Source organism: Anolis carolinensis, chromosome 1 (genome assembly GCF_035594765.1).
Source record: "Anolis carolinensis isolate JA03-04 chromosome 1, rAnoCar3.1.pri, whole genome shotgun sequence".
In the NCBI taxonomy this organism is placed as follows: domain Eukaryota; kingdom Metazoa; phylum Chordata; class Lepidosauria; order Squamata; family Dactyloidae; genus Anolis; species Anolis carolinensis.
In genome coordinates, this window is record NC_085841.1 from 299,760,583 (window position 1) to 299,782,720 (window position 22,138).

General features: G+C 45.7%; 1 protein-coding gene and 1 pseudogene across 2 annotated transcripts in view; both read right to left on the reverse strand.

The window, feature by feature from the left end:
• The window catches only part of alx4 (ALX homeobox 4), a 101,421-nt gene that overhangs the window by 67,218 nt on the left and 12,065 nt on the right, over positions 1 to 22,138 (reverse strand). The window contains exon 1 of one of the 2 annotated variants that reach the window (XM_016992386.2): positions 14,139 to 14,260. The exons of the other annotated variant lie outside the window; for it this stretch is intronic. The gene's annotated coding sequence lies outside the window, so the exon portion shown is untranslated. Of the gene's footprint in view, positions 1 to 14,138; positions 14,261 to 22,138 lie in introns of those variants that run through there. 2 annotated transcript variants of the gene reach the window in all.
• LOC134295737 (U2 spliceosomal RNA) lies at positions 15,094 to 15,249 on the reverse strand (annotated as a pseudogene).

A 22,138-nucleotide genomic window follows, 5' to 3' on the forward strand; every position in this document is an offset into this window, starting at 1 on the left:
AATGAACTACTTTTTCTGTCAAATTAGTTGTATAACATGATGTTTTGGTGCTTAATTTGTAAAATCATAACCTATTTTGATGTTTAATAGGCTTTTTGTTAATCTCTCTTTATTATCCAACATATTCACTTATCCAACGTTCTGCCGGCCCGTTTATGTTGGATAAGTGAGACTCTACTGTACTCTAACTAAACTCTGTATAGGATGTAGCTTTTCTCACATTATAAGATTGCTAGAATCAGGTATTTCTGCAAGCTATAGAGGTAGGAACATGAGAGACCAAGGCATTTGAAAGAGGCAAAGAACAAGATTGCATCCTTTCCACATTCCACATGTATACGTTGCAAGCCCAGCCACAGAATGGTACTTTACCTTTATTTAGATCTAATTTCTAGAACACTCTACAATTCAGTCATTATATACCATCTCCTATTGTATCCATGCTGGATGGACCAGAGGGGAGAGAATCAATCACATTCCCCAGAGCTTCTGAGAAAGTATGCAAGCAATGTAGCTGTTTTATAACTCTGAAAGGTGGGGGTACGGCTGTGTAAAACATAATGGATCACTGGGTACCTGTTCTGAATTAAATCCAGTGTGTACACGTCATATCAAAGTGATATTAATAGCATGGATGAAGTCAAACAGCAGACAGTGAGGGGAAATGGCTATGTCTTCACTCTTAAGAAAATATTCAGTTTGACAAACACATCAAAATGTTAGAGGTCTGTTGTTTGACTTTGCTATTTCCCCCCTAGTACTTTAGTCAAGGAATGTGAATTTCGATTCCATTCAAGCCCCACTTCATCCAAAGCCCCACTAAATGGATGTATTTCTTTCATTCCCTTTCCATCTGTAATCTGCCAGCAGCATACCTGGCAGAGCTGTTGTGAAGATTGAGATCGTATATAATGTTTGACCACAGCAAAGAGCCACTTATGAAAACTTTGCACTGATGGTTTGCCTTTGCGAAAGTGCAAGCTCATTTTTGAGTTTGCCCTCATCACTATGTGGTTGTACATTTGGGAGAAAGGTTGGCTTAGGATACATCTACACTGAAGAATTAATGCTTTAGCTGCCATAGCTCAATGCTATGGAATCATGGGAGTTGTAGTTTTGCAAGGTCTTGAGCTCTCTCTGCCTGATGCCCTCCCAAACTTCAACTCCCATGATTCCATAGCATTGATCTATAGCAATTAAAGTGTTTTCAAACTGTGTTAATTCTACAGTGTAGATGCAGCCTAACGGAAAGCTTCCCCAAGGAGATACAGAATTCACTTTCCACTTTCCAGTTTAGCAATCTACAGCAGGGAAGGGAAACATCCAAGTTCCATGATGTTTCTGTGTCCCCTCTGTCCCTGTGGCAGCCAAAAATTCCTCTGCCACAAAAATCCCAGCAGTTCTTCTGGAAATCAGGACATGTGGGAAGAATCAGGCAATTCCGTTTTAATTGTCTGGTGGTTTATTTTAGGCTGTAGCAAGAATTCTGGTGGCAGAAGTATCTTGAGAGCAGCCCAATTGTGCAATGCTTATTTGATGCCAGGAGAGCCAAATTCCCTATAATTGATGGAAGTTTCCCACGCTAACCTATAACATCATGCTAGATCCCAACACATGTATTTGTGAATATGAGAGGAAACTGAGAAGCTTCCCACCAAGAAATCTTAATTTATGGCTCAGAACTCAGCTTTCAGACTTATGTTCTGCCGCTTCCATCAATACTGGCCAATGACGTCAAGATGAAAGTTCTGTTCTGGAATAGCAAAACCAATATACCACATTTTGCTAACTGTTCATCCAGATATAGTAAGAGAACAATACTCTGATGCTTGCACTGAATCCATTCATGGGATTACAAATAAACGTAACATCAAGCATACTGATTTAGCTGATTTTGTAATCTAGATGTGAACATAGCAGAATGGGATGGACCTATAAACTCTCTTTTGTAAGTTGGCCTAACTAATACAGAGAAATGTGGGGTGCATCTACATTGTAGAATTAATGCAGTTTGACACCATTTTAACTGCCATGACTCAATGCTGTAGGAGTTGTAGTTTGATGAGGTTCTGCACTCTTTGGCAGAGGAGGCTAAAGACCTTACAAAATTACAAAACTCTTGATTACATTGTATAGGAGCCCCTGATAGTGCAATGGGTTAAACCCTTGTGCCGGCAGGACTGCTAACTTGAAGGTTGCTGGTTTGACTCTGGGGAGAGCGCAGATGAGTTCTTTCTGTCAGCTCCAGCTCCCCTTGCGGAGACATGAGAGAAGCCTCCACAAGGATGATAAAACATCAAACATCCGGGTGTCCCTGGGCAACGTTTGCAGACAGCCAATTCTCTCACTCCAGAAGCAACTTGCAGTTTCTCAAGTCGCTCCTGACATGAAAAAAATTACATTGTATTGAACCATGGCAGCTAAGGTGGTGTCAAATTGCATTAATTCTACAGTATAGAAACAGTAGAGACCAGGATTCATACTAGTAGTCTGATGCTAGTGTGACATTTAATTTTACCCTACAGGAGAGAGTGGATTATCTTAATTTCACACAACTTTTTATACATTTTAAATACATTACTACTTGTTGGAAGGTCCACAAAGAAAAAGCATTTGATATGGCCATGAAACAAAGTTACAAATAGCCAAGATAATTCACCTGCTGTTTAAACATTTCAGATTTGTTCCACATTTCAGAAAACACTCTCCATTGCATAGCTATCAAGCGACTGTATGAACAGCCTAACATTCTGATATCATTCCACTGTAATGATCCATACATCCATACATATATACAGTCAAAATCGGATTGATTTGCATAATTCTGCATTGCCTGTAATGTATTTCTATGCCAGCACCCATGTTAGCCCATTACTAAAACAAACAAACAAAAAACCCAAACCAAAATCAAATGTATTCCACTCTCCTCTCACAAATAAAAGTAGGTTACATGAAAAATAATAAATCCCACTGACAATTGTGAGACTTAGACTTTTATAAATATGCAGGATCCATTTGAATGATGATAGTGTGAGCATGAAAAAAAGAAATTAACAGCATGCTAAAATTCATGTTTTCTATTTTAGTTTAATTTGTATCATGTCATATGTCATGCTGATTATTGTAAGCAACCTGCAATCATTTTTAAGCATTTTGAAATCACTTTGTAGCAACTGAAGTAAGTTGAGGACAAAGGGGAAATGTGGGGGAAGGTGAGAGAAACTGATATTTTAAAAGCAACTAAAAAGTTGGAAGAACAGTGACATTGGAACAACTTAGATTATGTATGCAGACAAAATGTCAAAATGTTTTAAATGTCCATTTAATGTTGGTCACTTAGAGATGAAGTAACCATTCTATATGCAAACTTTAGTGTCAATGTTTAGTAGATAACTTTGAGAAAGTCACTAAGATATTTAGATTGCCAGCTGAAATATCAGGGGTTTCAAGTTGGACATCCAGTTACTCTGTCCTGGTCATTTACTTCCTGTTTATTACCTTTAGGTTTGTGTATGGAGCCTCCGGTGGCCAAGGGGATAAAAGCCTTGTGACTTGAAGGTTGGGTTGCTGACCTGAAGGCTGCCAGGTTCGAATCCCACTGGGGAGAGCACGGATGAGCTCCCTCTATCAGCTCCAGCTCCATGCGGGGACATGAGAGAAGCCTCCCACAAGGATGGTAAAAACATCAAAACATCAGGGCGTCTCCTGGGCAATGTCCTTGCAGACGGCCAATTCTCTCACTCCAGAAGCAACTCCGGTTGCTCCTGACACACACACACACACACACAAAAGGTTTGTGTATCTGCTTGCCTCCTGACTATATGGGTCCCAGGCTGGAAGAAATGCAGGGCACAAAATAAATACAGAAAGAACAAATGAAAACAATATGGTAGTGTCCTGAAACATAACACTATTTGGTTACAACTAATGGAATAATGTGCAGTGACGATTGGAATGGCCCAGACTGCATTTGTGGATCACGTGCTTAAATGTGAAAGAATTGTTTTAAATGTTTTAATTGTTTTTTATAGTTCCGTTTTAAATATTTATTTTATTGTACATTGTTTTTAAAGGCATCAAATAGTTGCCTATGTGTAAAGCCTCCTTGAGTCCCCTTTGGGGTTGAGAAAGGTGGGGTAGATGTGTTGTAAATGAATCAATAAATAAATTATGGTAAATCATATGTAATCATTTTTTATTTTCTTAATCTTCACCCATAAACCTATTTCTGCACTTTCTGCCTTGATTTTCTTCTGTAATTGCTTCACTATTTTCTGCTAGTAGTATGGTGTCATCTGTATGTCTTAAATGATATTCCTTTCTCCAATTTTCACACTTCTGTCTTCTATATCCAATCCTGCTTTGCATACGATATTATATAATATGATATGTTTATCATACAAGTTAGATAGGGTGATGCAATGCAGCCTTGCTTGACTACTTTGCCAGTTGGAAACAATTCCACTTCTCAGTATTCTATCCTAACAGAAGCCCTGAGTACAGGCTATACACCAGAACAATGCAATGTTATGGCACACCCATTTCTGTAAGAGTGACCATAGCTTTCAAAGGCTTTTCTATAATCTATATGATATAGGCTAAATGTCTTTGGAAATTCTTGGTGTGCTCCATTATCCAATATATGTTTGCAATATGAGCCTAGTGCCTCTTCCTTTCCTGAAATCAGCTTGGACATTTAGCATTTGGCAGTCTTTGTTGTAGAATTTTGTGCATCACTTTGCTTGCATGGAAAATTATTGCCATGGGCCACAGTTACTACAATCCCCCCCCCCCCCCCACACACACACACACTTGGGAAATTGGTATATATATTGCACATTTCCAATCTGTGTACCATTGTTTGTTTTCCATATTTCTTTACTGATTTTAGTTAGAACCAGAGTAGACACCCTGTTTGAAGTAGCTCTATTTGGTATGTTATTTGTTCCTAGTGATTTATTACTCCCAAGTGGTTTAAGTGCAGTTTTCACTTCACTTTCTAAAATTGGAGATACATCTTCATATGGTTCTTCACCAAATGAATCTGTCACCCTTTCCTCTCTTTTATATTGTTCTTCCATGTATTGTTTCCATCATTTTTCTTTTTCTACATGGTCATGTAACATTTTACCCTTCTAGTTGTAGAGCATCCCTACAACTGTCTCTTTGATTTCCCAGCTCTTGTGGAAGAAATCTCATGCTCTTCCTTTTTTTGTTGTCATCTTCTATTTCTCTACATTGATTATTACAATAATTCTCCTTGTCCTCAAGTTGTTGAACAGTTGCATTCATGGTTCTGATTCTATTTCTTTCATTTCTTTTCCTTTTGTTTCTTGTCAGTCCTTAGCTGCTTGGAGAGTTTCATCTGCACTCCACGAGGCTTCTCTTTCTTTTTGGCCACACAAGGGCAGAACCAATGCAGCCCTCCATACCTTGTGGGGCTCCAACATCCAGCAAGAATTCTGGGAGATGTTGTTTAGCAACATCTGGAGGGCCACACAATTTGTATCCCTGATGTAATACTTACTTAGGAGTAAGTCCCACTGAATGCAAACAGGCTTATTCTGTTGGAAATAGCAACCTCCCAAGCCTTTCACTATTTGTTTGTTAATGTATATATTTGCTAACCTGTGCTCTATGTGTATGTTGATTTGCCAGTTTGACTGTACCTCTTTGGTGTGGGAGGGTTTATAGACATGAGATTGTACTGAGCATGTACAGATTCAGGACTCCATTTTGTATTGTATCTGCTTTACACTTCAGTGGAGGTGGATGCATGTTTGCATCAGACCTCAGTGGAGGTGGATGCATGTTGCTGGTTGGATTTCATTACAGAAGTATGACTTATGGACTTCAGTGAGTACAACTATATCTAAAGACTATGGACTATTGATTAAGAAGGATATCCTGTGTACTTAACACACAGAGAACTACATCCTATCTATAACTGAACTTAAATAAGAAATGTGCCTATATGGTAAATTAATACAAGATGTTTATGAATAAACAAAATATGTTATTTTTCAAAGAAGACTTTGTGTTTTTTATCTCTGAGTGCATATTTTAAACTAAGAGATTTCAAAGGAGTGCATATCTTTTGAGCAACTGCAACTGCAATATCAACTTCAAAGAAGCAGCCATCCTCTGCTAACCAAATATATTTTTTCAGTTGCATGTCTTTGTCCTTGGCAGTTCAAAGACATGGTTCTTCAGTTTAACCTGGGGATCCACAGGTTGAGGACCACTAGTTTAACAGCTGAGTTACCTGTGTGCCATTACATGAATGCTTATGAATATCACTTTTTCAAAGGGTTGACTTCTAACAAGGTCATGCTTTTCTTGACTAGTAGTCTTCAAAAGGTAGTCTCCACACATTTGCCAAACGGATATGACATCATTTTCCCCTTTCAATAAGGTCATGATTGCCATTTATTTCCAAAGGGATGTGTGCCCAGAGACTAGGTGCAGTTATGTCCTTGTCACGACCCAGGCTGCAGAGCACCAATAACCATACACAGAGGCCAGAATCTATCTAATATCTTTATTGAAGGAATATATAAAGTTAATAAAAACAAATGTAGAAAATAGTTCAGAATTAGACCTTTCAGGAAAGGTCAGAATTAGTCCAAAAAAGCAATGTCCAATAAGAAATATTAAGGTCCAAAGTTGTAATCCAATAACCGAAACACTCACTTTGCCAAACAAAGTGAGGGGAGATGACAAGGTCCTTTAGTCCATGAAACTTGAGCGAGGCTAGGAAATAACTTGATACTTGAAACAAGGCTTGAACGTGGAACAAGGTAACTAAGAACAAGAACAAGGTCCGTGGAATAACTTGATAAATCCGTGGAACAAGGCAAGGATTGATCCTGGGAAACAAGGCAAAGTCCGTAGATAAACAAGGCTGGGAAGCAAGGCGAAGGCTGGATAGCAAGGCGAGGCTTGAGCAGGAGCGAGGCTTGAATCGGAGCGCGCTGTCCAGACACAACTCGCTCCGCAGGCTGACGAATTGACTCCGCGAAGTTACTACGCGGGTAAAACACCTAAATAGAGTCTAGCTTTCCCGCCGAAGCAGTTCTCTGGGAATCAGAACCGAAAGCTAACTCTGAGACCAGATGTGAGACTCCCCAAAGATTCTCACGAGAAGCAGTCTTAATTGGCCACATTCTTAGCTGCAATCCTCGCACTCCTGCGCGAAGCTGAATCCAAACTTCTCTGTTGTTTACAAAACTCCCGGCGCAAGAATACGGGAGAAGTAGGCTCTGGGCTTGTTTGACATACTTCTGGGAGACAACTTTCTTGCAGGTGCAAGGTTCCCAGATCTGCCTGGGAAAGATCTGGCTGAGAGGAATCCAGTTCAGACTGGGAAGGTAAAAAACCCAAGTTTTCATCTTCATCAGGAATTACAATGTCCTGAGCAGGACTACAAGGCCCATGGGTCATCACACTATCCCCCTCCTCAAGGCCCCTCCCAAACTGGGGCCCTCTCCCCGAGGCGCGAGGTCGTGGTTTGGTGGGATAGGTCTGATGAAAGCGACGGGTTAGATCAGGAGCATGGACTGTGGAGGCGTCTTCCCAAGAGCGTTCCTCAGGGCCAAAACCCACCCAGTCAATGAGATATTGTAGGCGGCGGCGGTGAAAGCGAGAATCCAAAATGTCCTCAACCTCGAACTCCTCCTCCCCATTCATCAAAACAGGAGGGGGGACCGGTTGGTCTGTATCAGGTCGCACACCATCCGCCGGAAGGAGCAGGGAACGGTGAAACACTGGGTGAATGCGCATTGAACGCGGAAGTTGGAGTTTGAAAGTCACGGGGTTTAATTGCGCCACCACTGGATAGGGACCAATGAAACGGGCATCTAACTTCCGGCAAGGGCGGTGGGAGGGCAGAAAGCGAGTGGACAGGAAAACCCGATCTCCTACCTTGATTTCGGGGCCCGGCTGGCGATGTTTGTCAGCGTGGCGTTTATAGTCCTCCTTGGCTTGATCCAGTTGCTGGAGCAAAAGTTGTTGCACCGCTGTGAGTTCCTGCAGCCAATCCTCTGCTGCGGGAACCTCTGAAGTTTCAATGACAGGGGGGAAGAAACGTGGATGGAAGCCGTAGTTTGCAAAGAACGGCGTTTCTTTTGTAGAAGCTTGAACTCCATTGTTGTAGGCAAACTCAGACAGTGGTAACAGAGAAGCCCAATTGTCCTGTTGATAGTTTACATAACAGCGAAGATACTGCTCCAAAGTGGCATTGGTGCGCTCCGTTTGCCCATCTGTTTGGGGATGATGAGCTGAAGATAAGCGAGAGTCTATGCCCAATAGTTTTTGTAGTGCCTTCCAAAAACGAGAGGTGAATTGAGATCCACGGTCTGTGACTAAACTCTTGGGCAATCCATGTAGTCTGAAAACATGTTGAAGAAATAGATCCGCAGTTTCCTTGGCCGTGGGGAGGCCTTCGCAGGGAATGAAATGGGCTAACTTGGTGAATAGGTCCACCACCACTAGGATCGTGGTGAATCCACAGGAAGGTGGTAGGTCAGTGATGAAATCCGCGGAAATTATTTCCCATGGGCGAGATGGGGTAGGAAGGGGGTGTAAAAGCCCTGAGGGCTTCTCCCTTCGTATCTTGGAGCGCTGGCATACTGGGCAGGTGTTGACATATTTTTCCACATCCTTGCGGATCTTGGGCCACCAAAAATCCCTTAGGATCAAATGCATAGTTTTAAATAGTCCGAAGTGTCCTGCTGGTTTGCAGTCATGACACAGACGAAGCGCTTTTTCCCTGCCCGGTCCGGGTGGGATATAAACATGATTTCTATAGCAGAGCAGCCCATCTTTAAGCGAAAAGGGAAAATGCAGACCTTGGCGAAGTTGGTCCTGCGCCCAGGCATCTGCTTGCTGACTAGCCCTGATTTCTTGAGCACAGATGGGTCCTGGAGTAGGGGAAGTTGAACCAATGGGAATGGATTTGGTGTTCCCCACCGTGAGCGTGGCAAAGTTCTCAGGTTGTAGCAGTTGGGATTCAAAGGTCTCCTTGCGTCCTGCAGCGTATTCCGGTTTACGTGACAGGGCGTCTGCTTGCTTGGTTTGGGCTGGGGTCACATAATGGATCTGGAAGTTGAAACGTTCAAAGAATAAAGCCCAACGTTGCTGCCTCTGATTTAGTTTGCGGGCAGTTCTTAGATGTTCTAGATTACGATGATCAGTGTGGACTTCAATGGGAGATTTGGCCCCTTCTAGCCAATGTCTCCAAGTTTCAAAGGCTGCCTTTATGGCCAGTAGTTCTTTTTCCCAAATGGTGTAATTCCTCTCTGGTGTGGTTAGTTGACGAGAATAAAAGGCACAGGGGTGGAGGTGATCTCCCACCGGTTGTAAGAGTACAGCCCCAATTGCCACATCAGAGGCGTCCGCTTGCACCACAAAAGGGGTTCCAGGATTTGGGTGCTGTAGAATTGGCTGGGAGGTGAATAGTTTCTTTAGTTGCTGGAACCCTTTCTCTGCTTGATCAGTCCAGCGGAAAGGCTGCTTTCCACGGATGCAGCTAGTGATGGGGTCGGACCAGCGGGCAAAATCTGGAATGAACTTGCGGTAGTAGTTCGCGAACCCCAAGAAACGCTGCACCTCTTTCTTGTTAGTTGGCGCCCGCCATTCCAATACTGCTGAAACTTTGGCTGGATCCATGGAAAGCCCTAGAGGCGAGATGCGGTAACCAAGGAAATCTACCTCTTGTAGATCAAAAGCGCATTTTTCCAGCTTGGCATAAAGTCCATGATCCCGCAATCGTTGTAACACCATTTTGACGTGGTTCTCATGTTCTGATTGTGATCTGGAAAACACCAAAAAATCGTCCAGGTAGATTATCAAGAACCTGTCTAGATAGTCCTGAAAAATGTCATTGACAAAATGCTGGAACGTTGCGGGGGCTCCGCATAAACCGAAATTCATAACTCGGGACTCAAATAATCCGAATTTGGTCTGGAAGGCGGTCTTCCACTCGTCCCCTTCCCTGATGCGAACTAAGTTGTAAGCCCCCCGAAGATCCAGCTTGGTGTAAACCTTGGCTCCTCGAAGCCGATCCAGTAGATCCGAGATTAAGGGCAGGGGATAGCTGTTCCGCTTGGTGATATTGTTCAATGCTCTGTAGTCCACCACCAAGCGTAGTTCCCCTGACTTCTTCTTCACAAACATCACTGGGGAGGCGGCTGGGGATTGAGAGGGTCTGATGAATCCCTTGCGAAGGTTTGTCTCTAGGAATTCCCTGAGAGCTTCTTGCTCTGGTTCAGTCAGGGAGTAGAGATGCCCTCGCGGGATCGGGGCCCCCTCCACCAAGTCAATGGCACAGTCATAAGGTCTATGTGGGGGTAATTTTTCGGCTTCTTTCTCATTGAATACATCCCAATACTCGGAGTACTTCTTTGGCAAGGTGATGATGGGCTCGGTGTCTGTGGCATGGCATACCTTGGCTACGAGGCAATGGTTTTGGCAATACGGTGAAGCAAACTGCAGTTCTCTGTTGGACCAGGAGATGTTAGGGTCGTGGAGAGTCAGCCATGGAATTCCCAAAATCACAGGGAAATGGGGAACCTCGGTAACAAAGAAGGAAATCTCTTCCATATGTTCCCTTATCCACATCCTGGTGGGTTCCGACCACTGACTTACGGGGCCCGTCTTGAGGGGACGGCCGTCTATGGCTTGCACCACACGGGCATTCTTGAAATCATGATATTGTAATCCCAGAGAGTCGGCATACTCTCTATCGATGAAATTGTTGGTAGCTCCAGAGTCTATCATGGCGTGGATCATGACGGGTCCCCTTTTTGCTGACCATAATGTGACCACGAGAAGGAACAGGACCCCGGTTGGCGGCTCTTGGATGGATTTTTTGACCGGGTTGGCGAGCCTCTCTACACCCGGTCGTTGGCTTCCCCCGCCGGCTGTGTGCCAGTCGGCTCAGACGCCTTCGTCTCCGTGGAGGACGCCGCCGCAAGACGGGCGGCAGGCTTCCCTTTGGCTGGGCACTCTCTGGCGAAGTGGCCCCCGTTCCCGCAGTACCAGCAGAGGTTTAAGCGTTGACGACGGGCCTTCTCGGCGGCATCTAGTCTGGGACGCACATTGCCCAACTGCATCGGCACCTCCTCGCCTCCTCTGGGGTATGGGGTTGGCGGTGGGGGTCTCCACACCGGACGTGGCTGAACGCTGGCGGGAGCGGGGGGTTTTGCCCCGGCTCTACTGCCCTGGCCTCGAACCCACTGTTTCCTGTTGGCAATCATGACTTCAGCCCGTAAACATTGATCAATGAGTGCCTCGAGGGTCTGGGGAGGATCCACCTTGGAGATTTCTTCCAGCATTTCAATGTTGAGACCCTCCCGGAATTGTCCCCTGAGGGCTACATCGTTCCAGCCGGTGTTGTGGGCCAGCACTCGGAACTCGGCTATATACTGAGACATAGGTCTGTCTCCTTGGAAAAGGCGACGGAGTTTGTGACCGGCTGCCTCCAAATTGTCCTCGATTCCCCAAGTCTCCTTGAGGTGGTCCAAGAAGTGTTGCGCTGATCTTAGGTGTGGAGAGGCTTGGTCGAACAGTGCCGTCGCCCAGCTGGCCGCTGGCCCGTCTAGAAGACTGTAAACCCATGCCACTTTGATGTCTTCTTGGGGAAACTCGGCAGCACGGGCCTCCAGATAAGCTTGACATTGGCGACGGAAGACATGAACCTTAGAAGCTTCTCCAGTAAACTTGGTTGGCAACGCCATGGCCGGAAGACGAACTCCGCGTTCCTTCAAACCCCTTATTTCTCCATCCTGTGCATTGAGCTTATCACGGATTCGGTCCACCTCTTCCTTGTCGATGGTGTAGGTAATCGGCTGGCCGCTCGGCCCAGGTACGACTCCGGTAGACATTCTGGCCGAGGTTAATTGGTGCTTAGGGTGGCGGAGTCAAACTGTCACGACCCAGGCTGCAGAGCACCAATAACCATACACAGAGGCCAGAATCTATCTAATATCTTTATTGAAGGAATATATAAAGTTAATAAAAACAAATGTAGAAAATAGTTCAGAATTAGACCTTTCAGGAAAGGTCAGAATTAGTCCAAAAAAGCAATGTCCAATAAGAAATATTAAGGTCCAAAGTTGTAATCCAATAACCGAAACACTCACTTTGCCAAACAAAGTGAGGGGAGATGACAAGGTCCTTTAGTCCATGAAACTTGAGCGAGGCTAGGAAATAACTTGATACTTGAAACAAGGCTTGAACGTGGAACAAGGTAACTAAGAACAAGAACAAGGTCCGTGGAATAACTTGATAAATCCGTGGAACAAGGCAAGGATTGATCCTGGGAAACAAGGCAAAGTCCGTAGATAAACAAGGCTGGGAAGCAAGGCGAAGGCTGGATAGCAAGGCGAGGCTTGAGCAGGAGCGAGGCTTGAATCGGAGCGCGCTGTCCAGACACAACTCGCTCCGCAGGCTGACGAATTGACTCCGCGAAGTTACTACGCGGGTAAAACACCTAAATAGAGTCTAGCTTTCCCGCCGAAGCAGTTCTCTGGGAATCAGAACCGAAAGCTAACTCTGAGACCAGATGTGAGACTCCCCAAAGATTCTCACGAGAAGCAGTCTTAATTGGCCACATTCTTAGCTGCAATCCTCGCACTCCTGCGCGAAGCTGAATCCAAACTTCTCTGTTGTTTACAAAACTCCCGGCGCAAGAATACGGGAGAAGTAGGCTCTGGGCTTGTTTGACATACTTCTGGGAGACAACTTTCTTGCAGGTGCAAGGTTCCCAGATCTGCCTGGGAAAGATCTGGCTGAGAGGAATCCAGTTCAGACTGGGAAGGTAAAAAACCCAAGTTTTCATCTTCATCAGGAATTACAATGTCCTGAGCAGGACTACAAGGCCCATGGGTCATCACAGTCCTATATATTCTGAGCAGTTAGAAAGGAGATGCCTCTATAATGTTAATACAGTCAAGCCAACTTAATGAATTTCTGCAAATTCCATAAAACTGAAGCATATAGGCAGCTATTAAATATGAAAGTTAGGGGGAAAGAAGAGAGAATAGAGCTGGCCCTGGACTATCCATTCCCTAGTGATGAGGAGAGCGGGCTCCATATGGGCTCTGCTTCAGGTAGCAGAGTATCTTGGGCGGCCACACCAGGGTGGAAGAAAGATGTGACTGGCAAGGTCTCTTCGCCCCAGTGCTTGGCAGACAAGGCTCCCTCCCATCCTGCCAGGGGAAGCGGCCTCATGGCTGCGTGTGGAAAAAAGGAATAAATCTGCAGCCTTGGAGAGCCCAAAGCCTGTAAATTAACCAACTCCCTTTCGGCCCAGAGCGCATTAACTTGGGAGGCTGAGAAGCCGAGCCAAAACATCTCCATTGATGCACAACTTGTTTTGTGTAGTCGCCCAGAAGAGGCGGCCAAGTGAATGACTCCCAGCCGGTTTAGTCATGAAACCACACAGAAGAGCACACTCCAACAAGGGAGCACGAAACAAACAGCCTGCAGACCCCGATAACACACATACAGAAAGAGGCTGAGCGAGAGCGAGAGCGAGAGAGGCGCTTCATCTGCGCTGTCTGGCTCCAAGACATTGGAATTGAGGAGGAGGCGCCTCATCCAACCAGACACATTTGGGAAGCATCCCCAAACTTTTCACCCAGGCGGTTCCTCCTCTGCTCCATCTGCTTTGCGAGTGCGTGGGTGGCTTGCGATCCAAAACAGAAAGAATTGACCATAAAAAAGGAAGAAAGATTTCTCAGCTGCTGCTAATGCTGCTTCCTTACTGTTTGGGACTGTTTGTTTGGGACTTGCCTGCAACGCCTCCAGTGTGAAAGCCACCAAGAAAGCGGGATCAGTTGCAGAACAGGGGCAGCTGAAGCATATGAATGTGCCTCATCACATAAGCGCATGAATCCGCCGTTGAAAGCCCCCTCCCTAAAAGTGGATTTAAAGTGGCTTTAAAGTGGATCTAGTGTGATGAGGTAACAGGCCATGGAGGACGGGAGTGAGGAAAGAGGGAGACCTGAGAGTTTGGGCCCTTGGGTGGACATCACTGCTTCAGCAGACATCCAAGAAGGGCGCATCAAGAGGCTCTAAAATCCAGAGACCTTCATGGCACTTGGGCAGGCACCTCAGGCCTGGGAAAGTCCTACCTTTTCGGCTTCGGGGTTTGGCGATGCGAGGCTCTCCAGGCTCCTCCGCCGGGACGGCTGGCGCTGCCTCCGGGAGACAGAGAGAGAGAGCGAGCGAGAGAGGAAGGGACTCTGCCTACGGCCCGGGCGCCTCTGGCCAACTTCTGGAGCCAGCCCAGGGCCTTCCTTCCTCTCCTTCCCTCCCTCCCTCCCTCTCCCTCTTTCCCTCTCGCTCCTCTCTCGCTGGGAGGGCCTCGCCGGAGTCCTTTGACTGGCCGCGCTGGCGACCCGGTTGCGCAAGAAGGAAGAAGGGGAAAGAAAGGCGCGCTGGGAAGCCTTCCTCTCCGACCGGGAGAGACGAGGAGGCGGCTGGCGCAGAGTTCGAATCCTGGCCCGGATTGCCTTTCTCTGTTCTATTCTTGTTTGCTTCTTCCCAGCCATCGGATATTACGTCTGCTCCACACGTGCCCTTCAATGTGAAAAGGCAAGGCGAGCTGACTGCTTGAATCATATTGTGCATCTGCACTGAATCATGAATGCAGTTTGACACCATTTGAACTGCAGTGGCCCAATGCTATGGAATCCTGGGAGTTGTAGTTCGGTCAGGAAACAGAACTCTTCGGCAGAGAAGGCTTATAAAACTATAAATCTCAGGGTTCCCTAGCACTGAGTCGTGGCAATTAGAATTCGACTCAAACTGCATCCAAGGAGAACGAAGTTGGAGGATGCATCTACACCAGGCATGAGCAAACATCGGCCCTCCAGGTGTTTTGGTCTTCAACTCCCACCATTCCTAACAGCCGGTGTTTAGGAATTGTGAAAGTTGAAGTACACCTGGAGAGCCGAGGTTTGCCCATGCCCGATCTGCACTATATGTAGAATTTGACACCTATGGGAAATTAACTGTACCCAGTCTCTGGGTACAATCTCTGTTCTACAGTCTCTACTCTACAGTACTCAGAGGACTCTAGATACTATACTCTGGGCACATATCCCTTTGACAAATGTGAATCTCCATCAATATCCCAAAAATCCATTTAATATATAGTCCTCAAATAGAGGATGCATCAGATATTAAACTGATAAGAACAGATACTACACCTGATCTTAGCCAAAAGGCCGATGAATATGTGGAGACCACCTTTTGAAAAACCACTAGTCAAGAAAAGCATGACCTTGTGAGAAGTCAACTCTTTGAACAAGTGATATTCACAAGCATTCATGTAATAGCACACAGGTAACTCAGCTATTAGACCGAAGAACCATGTCTTTGAACTGCCAAGAACAAAGACATGCCACTACAAAAATACATTTGGTTAGCAGAGGATGGTAGATTCTTTGAAGTTGAAATTGTAATTATACTTGCCCAAAAGATATACACTCTCTTGAAACCTCTTAGTTTAAAATATGCACTCAAGAGATTTTTTTTAAAAAAAACAAAGTCTTCTTTGCAAAATAACATATCTTGTTTACTCACAAACATCTTGTATTAATTCAACCTACAGGCAGATTTCGTATTTAAGTTCAGTTATAGATAGGATGTAGTTCTCTCTGATTTAAGTACACAGGTAGTCCATAGTCTTTAGGTATAGTTGAAGTCCATAAGTCATACTTCTCTACTAAGTCCAAACAGCAACATGCATCCACCTCCACTGAGGTGTAAAGCAGACAGAATACAAATGGAGTCCTGAGTCTGTACATGCTCAGTACAGTCACATGTCTATAGTCCCTCCCATACCAAAGAGGCAAGTCAAACTGGCAAATCAATATACACATAGAATACAGGTTAGTAAATATATACATTAACAAGGAAATAGTGAAAGACTTGGGAGGTTGTAGTCTACTTCCTCAGGGGCTTCATGCGACAAATATATGCGCCAATGATGTTCAGAGTCTCACTCTCAGAACATTTGGGGACGGGGGGAGGAATGTCATTGTGGGGAGAATTATTTATTTTGGTGGCAATGCACTCATCTGTACCCTAAAGCCTCGAAGGGATTTCCAGATCTGATCAGATGAGATGATGTTTTACACAAAATTTTGACGTTCTCTCCTGACGTTTTGCCCACATCTATGAGAGGTTGGAAACTAGGCAAGTGGGGTTTGTATATCTGTGAAATGTTCAGGATGGGAGAAAGAACTCTTGTCTGCCTGAAGCAAGTGTGAATGATGCAGTTGGCCAGCTTGATTAGCATCCAATACCCGGCAGCTTCAAAGCCTGGCTGCTTCCTGCCTGGGGGAATCCTTTGTTGGGAGGTGTTAACTGGCCCTCATTGTTTCTTGTCTGAAATTTCCCTGTTTTCTGAGCATTGTTCTTTATTTACTGTCCTGATATTAGAGTTTTTCAAATACTAGTAGCCAGATTTTGTTCATTTTCATTGTTTCCTCCTTTCTGTTTAATTTGTCCACGTACTTGTGGATTTCAATGACTCTGTGTAGTCTGCCATGGTGGTTGTTAGAGTGGTCCAGCATTTCTGTGTTCTCAAATAATGTGCTGTGTCCAGGTTGGTTCACCAAGTGCTCTCCTATGGCTGACATCTCTGGTTGAGAGTCTGCAGTGCCTTTCATGTTCCTTGATTCGTGTTTGGGCGCTTCTGAGCAAGAGTCAGTCTTGGTTAGCACATGAATGGAGGACCACCAAAGAAGAAAAGGTGCTGTAAGCCCCGTTTCTGAGGAAGGATCTGGCAAAACCACCTCTGAGTCTTCCTTGCCTAAGAAAATCCTGTTAAATCTGTGGGACGTAGAAGGGACATATCCAAACACAGAGTGAATTGATCTAAGTAACTAAAGCCGGTGGCGCAACGGGTTAAACCCTGAGCAGCTGAACTTACTGCCTGAAAGGTTGCCAGGTTCGAATCCGGGGAGCGGAGTGAGCTCCCGCTATTAGCCCCAGCTTCTGCCAACCTAGCAGTTCTAAAACATGCAAATATGAGTAGGTTTATTTATTTATTTATTTATTTATTTATTTATTTACAGTATTTATATTCCGCCCTTCTCACCCCGAAGGGGACTCAGGGCGGATCACATTATACATATAAGGCAAACATTCAATGCCTTAACATAGAACAAAGACAAAGACAAACACGGGGCTCCGAGCTGGCCTCGAACTCATGACCTCTTGGTCAGAGTGATTTATTGCAGCTGCCTGCGCCACAGCCTGGGCTTATTGATTGGTAACCTGCGCTCCATGCAGTCATGCCGGCCACCAGAGTCGGACACGACTGGACTCAATTGTCAGGGGAAAACGTTTACCTTTACCTAACGAAAGGACACACTGAGGATCTGGCCCCTGTGTGTCGGTCGGGAGGTGGTGGCAGCATCATTGCATGTGTGAACGGGGGCTGCGAAGCAACACGTGAAACTGCGAAGACGGGATCCCTGCGACCTGACACTTTCAAGGCAGTGCTTTTCGTCGGAGCGGCTCTATCAATGGAAACAAATCCCACATATATACACAACTATACTCTCAACCCGCGGCTTCTTCAAACGCGGAAACACGACGAAAGAGAAGCAGGTTTGTAAACATCAGCCCGCCCCTCACCCTCTCCCCGCTGTGTTTATTCTTTTTCAACATCAAAAGAGATTTAAAGGGTTTTTTAAAAACCCCAAGCCATTTGTCTGCTTGAGGCAAGTGTGAATGTTTCAATTGGCCACCTTAATTAGCATTGAATAGCCTGACAGCTTCGAAGCCTGGCTGTTTCCTGCGTGGCCAATTGAAACATTCACACGTGCCTCGGGCAGACAAGAGTTCTTTCTCGCACCCTGAACATCATTCCACAGATATATAAACCCCACTTGCCTAGTTTCCGAACCGGTGGCGAAGTGCGTTAAAGCGCTGAGCTGCTGAACTTGCAGACCGAAAGGTCCCAGGTTCAAACCCCGGGAGCACCGGGAGCGGCCGCTGTTAGCTCCAGCTCCTGTCAACCTAGTAGTTCGAAAACATGCCAATGTGAGTAGATCAATTGGTACCGCTCCGGCGGGGCGGGAAGGTAACCGCGTTGCTCTTCGGCTTAGAAATGGAGATGAACACCAACCCCCAGAGTCAGATACGACTGGACTTAACGTCAGGGGAAACCTTTATCTTACTGCCTGGTTTCCAACAGGCCCCACAACCTCAGAGGATGCCTGCCATAGATGTGGGTGAAACGTCAGGAGAGAATGCTTCTGTAACATGGCCATACAGCCCAGAAAACTCACAACAACCCATGCCAGAAATCTCTCCCCTCCTAAATCCAGATGAAATTTATGCAAAATCCGTGCTCCCTTCCCGCTAAAGAAAAAGAAAGCAACAGCAAAAGAGCTTTTCGGAATTTCCAATTTTAGTTTCTCCTTTCAGCAGAAAAACCTTATATTCTCGATATTTGCCTTAAACCGGGATGGGCCATTCTTTGCTCTCGGGCTACGGAGACGCATCACCAACGCCGGGGGCTGATGGAGTTGACAATTCAACACGGTCATGAGAGTCTTTCGCATCGCTTTTGAACGAAATTAATGGGAAGCCGAACTGGATTCCCACGAAGAACTTGCGCAGGGAAAGTTCTCCGCGGGTCCAACTCAGAGCCTTGTTTGTGGTTGCTGTTTTTGTCCGACAATTACTCAGAGATACATAAGGATAGAGTGAAAGAAAACTAACTAGAATGAGATAGAGGTGGCATAGGAAATGGTTGCCCTGAATTCGAGCGTCAAGTCCTGGCAACTTACAGAAAAAATTAAAATCTATTACATCTTGACCGTCGGATGTTGAAGATTTGTTGTGTTATGTATTGATTCTGCAGTGTAGATATACCCCAAGTCCCCTGAAAAATGCTTAACCTTGGAAAGGTGAGGAAGGCTTTGGAAGGTCTGCTGTCAGCCGCCAGGGATTGGCTCAAAGTCAGCCAATGAAGGAGCTGAATTCCCTTTGGGGGCGGGACCAGGCACAGTTCTTGTTCTTGTGCCGAAACACTTTGATCTCTGCTATCACAGAATCCTGGTACCCGTTGATAAAGAAACAATAGTAACAAGAGCGGAAAGGAGATTTACTGAGATGATAGTACTGGCCAGAGAATGGAAACCTGACTTTGGGGGACAGCAATTCCCAAAATCCTTTAGGCAGCGTGGCCAGCAAGAAGATTCTGGGAGAGGTGTTGTGGAAGACTTTCACGGCCAGACTCACTGGGTTGCTGTGAGTTTTCTGGGCTGTATGGCCATGTTGCAGAAGCATTCTCTCCTGACATTTCGCCCACATCTATGGCAGGCATCTTCAGAGATTTTGAGGTCTCTTGGAAACTAGGCAAGTAACTAGGGTGGGAGAAAGAACTCTTATCTGTTTGGGGCAAGTATGAATGTTGCAATTGGCGAGTTTAATTAGCATTGGATAGCCTTGCAGCTTCAAAGCCTAGCTGCTTACTGCCTGGAGGACTCCTTTGTTGGGAGGTGTTAGCTGGTCCTGTTTGTTTCCTGCCTGGAATTTTCGTTGTTTGAGTGTTGCTCTTTATTTACTGTCCTGATTCTAGAGTTTTTGAACTCTAAACCAGGAAGCAGCCAGGCTTTGAAGCTGCAGGGCTATTCAATGCTAATCAAGGTGGCCAATTGCAACATTCACACTTGCCTCAAGCAGACAAGACTTCTTTCTCCCACCCTGGACCTTCCACAGGTATATAAACCCCACTTGCCTAGTTTCCAATAGACCTCACAACCTCTGAGGATGCCTGCCATAGATGTGGGCGAAACGTCAGGAGAGAGTGCTTCCGGAACATGGCCATACAGCCCGGAATACTCACACCAATCCAGAAAATTAATACCTTTTAAGCATGAAGGAAACACATTAAAATTAAAAGACAAATGTACTACACGAACAAAGATTTATGATATAATGTTTCTAATCATTAACTTAGGTTTCTTCTACACTGCCATATAATCAACTTTATCTGCTTTGAATTGGATTATATCAGTCTACACTGTCATATAATCCAGTTCAAAACAAATAATCTGGATCTTAAATGGCAGTGTAGAAGGGGCCCGAGACACGGACACTAGGCAGCACCCTTTCCCTGTCTGGGTTGGTGCTGCTGAGGATGATGGATGATGGGAGATGATGGGAGTTGTAGACCCTCTTGGCCTCCAAGGGTGCATCATAACTGCCCTGGCTCAAGGCTATGGACGAATGGGAGCCGTAGTTTGAGGAGATCTTTAACCCTCTCTGCCAAAGGGCGCTGTCAACTGCAACTCCCAGCATCCCATAGCCTTGAGCCAGACTCCTCCGGATGCCTTCTTTCCACCCGCCCCAACCAACAATGCTGCTTCAGAGATTCGCTCTCCCATCAAACAGGTCGTTATGAATTGCCAGTCCTGGCACTGGAGGACTTTCCTGTGCCAGGAAAAGCAGTTTTTCTTTCTCTTAATCCGGTGAGCAAACATCCCAGGGCACATTCTCGCGCGCGCCTCCAAAAAACCGACGCCCCCGGTTCCCTTTCCAAGCCATATTTCAAGGCGGCGAGGGAGAAATCTCATTTATCTCGGCTCCAAAGACGGAGAAATAGTCATGCAGATTACTCTCGGCCATCAATCACGGGAGCGGGCTTCTCCCCCTCCGGCCTCGAAGCCAAATAATACAGCTTTACACACGAGCTCGATGGGATTTTTCTTCCCCTTCTTAATGTCGCGGAGAAAGAATCGGCAGCCAGTGGTTTGGAGGCAAAAAAAGCCAAAGAGGGTCCGATTCAGAGAAGAGAGGCGCATTCACAGGTCTTCGGGGAGGCGGGCCTGTCTCCATAGGCAAATAGAGATGGACCTTGTGTAGCCGTTTCCACGGGTGGCTAGAAATCCCTTCGCTTCTCATTTGGCGTGCATCCGGACACGCACAACTGGAGTCCGACGCGATAAAGGAAAGCCTTTCATCCGAACAGGAGTTTCTGTCATATTCTTTATATTTAGGGAAACGTACATGTTGGTTCAAATTAACAGCGCATATTATTAGTTACTGTCTAGACCAGGCATGGGCAATCTTGGGCCCTCCTGGTGTTTTGGACTTCAACTCCCACCATTCCTAATAGCCTCGGGCCCCTTTCTTTCCGCCCCTCAGCCGCTTAAGCGTCTTCTTCTCCTGGCTTAAGTGGCTGAGGGGGGAAAAGAAAGGGCCTGAGGCTGTTGGGAATGGTGGGAGTTGAAGTCCAAAACGCCTGGAGGGCCGAAGATTGCCCATGTCTGTGATGGAATGTGCCATAGACTGTAATACGCACATCAATATTGAAAGTGGATTTTTCACCACTTTTGGCTATGTAATTTTGCACAACAAGGTGAGCATTTGATTCGAGTAAATATGTTCAGTTCAGACTTATTGGTGGCCATGGGGAGGGGAGGCACGTCCATGGAGGAAGCCAAAGATCAACATGTTGGAGTCCACTCAATGAAGGGATGGATCAGGTTGAAAATGAACAAAATCTGGCTATCAGTATTTTTTTTTAAACTCTAAAATCAGGACAGTAAATAAAGAACAACACTCAGAAAACAAGGGAATTCCAGACATGGCTCAATCAGGGCCAGCTAACACTTCCCAACAAAGGATTCCCCCAGGCAGTAAGCAGCCAGTCCCTGAAGCTGCAAGGTCATTCAATGCAAGGTAGCCAATTGCTACATTCACACTTGCCTCAAACAAACAAGAGTTTTTTCTCTCACCCTGGACCTTCCACAGATATATAAACCTCCCTTGCCTAGTTTCCAATAGATCTCACAACCTCTGAGGATGCCTGACATACATGTGGGCGAAAGGTACAGTTCGGAAAACTCACAGCAACCCATTGATTCTGACCATGAAAGCCTTCAACGACACAACATCTCAAATGTTGTTCCACAACAACTCCCAGCATCTTCTTCCACTGGTGGCGCTGTCTAGGAGCTGCTGGGACTTGCGTTCTGAGAACCTCTCCAGGGCCAGGATTCCCAATCTCGACTCTCCAGAAGAATGATATTATTCCGGCTGCCCTTTGTCCCAGGCCTATAGTGAGGGGGGTGGTGGTGGTTAGGGGTTCAATCCCCCCCCC